Source organism: Rhinichthys klamathensis, unplaced genomic scaffold (assembly GCF_029890125.1).
Source record: "Rhinichthys klamathensis goyatoka isolate OS25496 unplaced genomic scaffold, OSU_Roscu_1.1 h1tg000036l_1, whole genome shotgun sequence".
Lineage (NCBI taxonomy): Eukaryota > Metazoa > Chordata > Actinopteri > Cypriniformes > Leuciscidae > Rhinichthys > Rhinichthys klamathensis.
In genome coordinates, this window is record NW_026606584.1 from 7,977,858 (window position 1) to 7,983,857 (window position 6,000).

Consider the following 6,000-nt stretch of genomic DNA (forward strand, 5'->3'; position numbering starts at 1 on the left):
GTGTCATGGCAAAGGCTGTGTTTTTTATTTTTAATACATTTGCAAAGATTTCAAACAAGCTTCTTTCACGTCGAAAAGGGTTACACTATTTGGTTTGGGTCTTGACCGCCCAGATTTATGGGAGTCCTGCCCACAGTGGTAGGCCCAGAGGAGGCTCTGGTTGTGGAGCAGGAGGTAAAAACTTTGTTGGGGAAGGGGGCCATAGAACGTTTACCTCCCCCCGACAGATAAGCCAGTTTCTACAGCTAGTATTTTATCGTTCCAAAGAAGGATGGGGGGTTGCGTCCCTTTTTGGATCTGCGTCGTCTGAACCAGTCAGTCATGCAGCTCAAATTCAAAATGTTAACATTGAGAAAGATTGTCACAGATCAGGTCCAAGGACTGGATTGTTACGATAGATCTCAAGGACAGATACTTCCATGTATCCATCCTTCCACAACACAGGAAGTTCCTGAGGTTAGCTTTCGGAGGCAAAGTGTACCAATATCAGGTTCTTCCATTCGGTCTAGCTTTATCACCCAGCACTTTCAGCAAATGCGTAGATGCAGCACTGACTCCGTTCCATCTTCAAGGTTTTAGCATCCTGAACTATATCGTTGATTGGTTGATTTGAGCTCAGTCACATCAGTTAGCGGTTCGACATTGAGATGTCGTCCTCACTCAAATGGAAATGTTGGGGTTAAGATTAAACCCCAAGAAGTGTGTGGTTTATCCAGCACAGAGGAACACTTTCTAGGCGTGGTATGGGATTCAGTTACAATGCAAGCAAGACTTTCCCCTGCACGCATTGAATCGATCCTGTTTGCCATAAACTGAATAATGCGATTCTAGAAGGTTGCTCAACTCAAGGTCTTTGGAGGGGGCATCATCTCTCCTGGCACATCAACTGCCTGGAGATGATAGCTGTCCTTCTTGCTCTCAATAATTTCCTCCCCGACCTCAGGGGCCACCACGTGCTTGTCCGTTCAGACGCTTGTCACCTACATAAATCATCTGGGGGGTTTTCACTCGCATCCACTCTGCAAACTAGTGCACCAAATCCTCCTGTGGTCCCTGATTTCACTCAGGGCAGCTTACCTGGGTGCCAAAATCAGGGAGCAGACATCCTGTCGAGGCAGGGGCTGAGGCCCGGGGAATGGAGGCTCCACTCCTATATGGTAGAGCAGATATGGGGGTGTTCGGCCAGGCAGAAGTGGATCTGTTTGAGTCTCGAGAGACATCTCACTGTTTACTCTGGTTCTCTCTCACACATTCAGCTCCTCTCGGACTGAATGCTATGGTTCAGACTAGGGCTGTTGGAACGAATTCCGAAATTCGAATATAATTCGAATATTAAAAAAATCAATACTATTCGAATGCTGAAGTTACTATTCGAATATTGTTTTTTTATGTATATTTTAATTTTTTATATATAAACAGGAAAGAGGCCGCACTATGCATAAATTGTTTTATTTGCACAAACGCGTTTCAAGAAGGCACGCGCCGAAACGCGTTTGTGCAAATAAAACAATTTATGCATAGTGCGGCCTCTTTCCTGTTTAACGTTATATATTCTAATCATCAGGCCAGCATTCTTAAAGTTTAAGTTTAATCATTGAGTGAAGCCTGCTCCTATTCCCATTCATTAATTTTTTTTATATGGAATCTTGCCTTTCTCGCCACCTTGACTTACACACATGTGAAAATGAAATGCTTTTGTTTCGTCTGATGAACAATAACGTTTTTGAATCGTAACACAATTGTGCACGTTATCCACGCTGTATCATCATAACAATACTGTCAAAAATGGTAAATGTTTAACAACGTAAAAAAACGCCCGTGAAGCGCAAATATCTTGGTGAAAACTCAACGGATTCGGCGAGCACCAAACTCGTTGGAACCGTCTAGTCAAACTGAAAAGAACGATATAAGTTTCAGAATTTTTGGTGGTGTTTTAGCGGAGATATTAGCCGAAAACCATCGGTAGCGCTTCAACCATATTCAGCACAAATAAAATGTTTATTGTAATGTTAGATGTCCTTCTAGTGGACAGAACGTGTAACAACAACCACATGCTATAGTGGCATTGGCGATCCATAAGCCTGAGTAATGTCGTAAATATTAATAATAGGATGAATTTGAGCATTTAATATTCGAATATTAAATAAAATAAGGAATGGAATTCGAATAGTATTATAGAGGAAGATTGACAGCCCTAGTTCAGACGGGAGTCTATATGCATTTCCCCCGATCACTCTGCTCCCGGGAGTTCTGGAGAGAGTTCGCAGGGTTAAGGTCTGTCTCACCTTAATATACCAGCGGTGGACGGGCAGAGTGTGGTTTTCGGGTCTTGTGTCTATCCTCGACGGCTCTCCATTAGAGATTCTGATCAGGAGGGACCTTCTGTCCCAGGCAGGGGGCTCAATACTTCACCCCCACCCAGAACTGTGGAAGCTGTGGGCTTGGCCTCTGCGGGGGCCCAGCTCATAGATTTTGGTTTCTCAACTGAGGTTGTTGAGACCATTCTTCACTCCAGAGCTCCTTCCACAAGGAAACTGTATGCCTTGAAGGGAAGAGTGTTCACTTCCTGGGGCAATGGTCGTCAGCTGGACCCAGTTACTGCCCTGTTGGTACAGTGCTGGAGTTCCTGCAAGAGCGATTCACTGCAGGGTTGTCCCCATCCACCTTAAAGGTTTATGTGGAGGCCATAGCTGCTAACCACACTCCTTTGGGTGAAATGCCTTTAGGGAGAGACCGATTGGTAACATGTTTCCTCTGTGGCACATTGTGGCTGAAGCCTGCAGTACGCACTGGGGTACCATATTGGGATTTTGCCTTGGTTCTCCAAGACCTGTCCCAGGCTCCCTTTGAGCCTATTGAGGAGGTTCCAGTCAAGTTTCTGACTCTCAAGACGTTGTTCCTCTTAGCTATCACTTCTCTTAAAAGGATAGGAGATTTGCAAGATTCTGTCGGTTGCCCCTTCGTGCTTGGAATTCGCACCTGGCATGGTGAAGGCGTTTCTTCATCCATCCCGGGTTACATTCCCATGGTCCCCACTAATGTGGCTAGATATAATGTACTGCAGGCCTTCTGTCCTCCTCCATTTCAGGATCCAGACCAAGACTGTTCGTTTGTTTTGGGTCCCCCAGCAAGGGGTCCTCAGCATCGAAGCAGAGGATGAGTAAGTGGATGATAGTTGAGGCTATCTCTCTTGCAGCTTCCAAAAAACAAACAATAGTTATATATTTGATAATTAAGTTCCATGATTATGAATGAATAGTTCCCCAAAATTGTCATCTTTTAATGAATTTCCCAGTTTTGAAGCCAAAATATGTCACTTCGTATGTGATTCGTGTAGATCCATTGATTTTTTTGCAATGGAGATCTTGGAATCACGGAATAAAACAATAATAAAAAAAATTATTGTGACTTTTTAACTCAGAATTCTGAGTTACGTCCGGATGGGATTCAGAACGTTGATCAAAACATAGATTGAGTAGATCGAGTCAATTAACACCCCCAAAGCTTCACAGTCGTTTCCTCTTCATGGGTTCGACATTTCATCCGGTAACATTAGCTAGTTTTGATTTATATTCTGTTTAATGTTTCATGATCGTGTTATTTTACATTTGCATAAGCAATCTTCTATCACTTGTTTCTGGTTCTTCTTCACATGTGTTTTGATCTGGAGATTCTGTACTATTTCAGAAGATACGTAATAACGCCCCCTACTGTATAACAGTGAAAACACGGATAGCCAGAAAATTCAGTCAGTGGCGGGGAAAGAGTGAAGTAGTAGTAAATTAAAATGTACACTACCAGTGGCCTAGCCTACAGGAAAATTCAGATACTCAGAATTAGGAACATATCTGTTTTCTTTATAAATCAATACATTCAATCAAAAGAGTACACACAACTACAAGTCAATTCTTAGAATACTTAAAGTCCCTGTAAAGGCAATTTTAAAAGAAAATTCTAAACACATTATAAATGTTAGAAATGTATTGCTAAAACATATTACAAAGACTGTGAACTGTGAAGTACTGAATTGAGTTATGCTACGTTCACACCGGACGCGAATAGCGCGTCAAATTCGTGCCTACCGCGTCTAGTTATACGCTTGACCACTTTGAATCCGTAAAAAACTAAACTTTGAAGCGAAATTTACGCACGTCTGAATCGAAACCCGTTGGCGGCCATCTTTTTTTATGTTGATCGAGCATTCATCGAGAGAGTCACCGCTCTGTATTTGCTCTGAATAGCATATATTCTGAATACGAGAGCAGAACGGCGGCGTAGGGGTCATCGTCGCCGTATTTGTGTCCACCAGACCCTTCAAAGGCGAACCCAGTGTGGCGAGTTTCACCATTTGCTCGCTCCAGGAGCTGCGCCTGGATGACGGCCGCTGTCAGCGGTACTTCCGCCTGTCCCGCGCCCAGCTTGATGACCTGTTGTCCCGCATCGGAGCGAGGATCACCCTCGCCCTCATCCACCTAATCTGTAATTTATTTTTGTTTTGATGATAAATGGAGCCAGCCTCCAAAAGTGATTAATCTGTCCTGTGATTTTTTTCTCTCTCACACACATCACTGTCCAGACACGAATGTTGGTTGTCTTTACATTATAATAATATTTCATATAGGCCTAATCTAGATATGGAATAAATAGCATTCAATACAAAATGAATATGTCTCATAGGCCTATATTGAAATCAAGTTTTATGTGATAAAATATTTGCTTTGTTGTGCATTAGAACTACATTAGAACCACCGTCAAATTACAAAATAATTTATTGAAGCATCCAGATACTTCACCACGTGACAGCAGCAAGCAGCTAGGCTCCTGATTGGTTAACGCGGCGCGAATTGACGCAGAAGTTCAAATTTTTCAACTCCGAATTCGCGTCCCCTCCCCGGTGGGGCCTGCTGTTTTTTCCTGATCTACACACAGAGTTGTCGAGATTCTGGAAGAAACCGATCGCCTATTGTGTATATAGTGCACAAACATCTCACTATTCATCGATAGTTGGCCACAAAGAGCACGGTTATGGGGTGATACCTAAGGTGGAGGAGACGCTAGCCAGCTATCTCTCCCCTCAGTCTGCATAGTGCCTAAAGGCCCCGACATTGCCCACCAAGCCGGTCAGAACATCTTTGGCTTTGGTGGGTAAAGCTTATGCATCGTCTGGTCAGGCTGCTGCATGCCTACATACAATGTCATTGTTGTAAGCCTACCAGGCAGATCTGTTAGGATACCTCGATAAGGGTGGGGGTATTGGCCCTGAAGCAATTTCAGAGTTGCATCAGGTCCCTGATCTTTCTCTCCACGGAGAGGCAGTTATGGTTAAACTTAAGTGCCATAAAAGAAAGAGATAAGAGCTTTCTGATGGACGCCCGCTATCATCTCCTGGCTTCTTTGGCGACGCTGTTAACATAGTCGTCGAGAGGTATCAGGAGGCCAGTAAGCAGGCGGCTGCATTCCAGAAGCTGCTCCCCCGTCGCTCTCAGGTCTCAGGGGCTGCTGACTGGGAGCAGTCCCAGACATCTGAAGCCAGCTCCTCACACCGTACCACACAAAGCAGAACGTCGCTACCCGAACTCCCCTACTAAGAAAAGGGAGATCAGGGAGGCACTCTCAACCGCAGCCTTCACGTGGTAAGAATGATCTGAGGCCAGTAGCGCCAGACCTCTGAGGGCAGTCCCCTCTGGGAAGAAGTGGTCAACACCTCATTATACGGTGCCCATTTCCCCTCTGTGCCCTCAGGGGGCTGTTCTGCCAACCCCGCCACCTTGAGTGCTTCGGGGCGCAGCAGTCTCCAGTGAGCCCATTTCTCAGTGTCCGCCCGGAAATGTAGCGGCGCTGGGATGCTCGCCCCCTCTTAGAGCTACAAGTTCGGTTGTTCCCTGCTGGTGCGGCGTTTCAGGGCACCAAAGTGGTTTCTCAAAAACAATCAAAAATATAATGGTTTTAATAAAATGAAACTACGGATACAGAATTCTACATTTAAACACGGGATACATG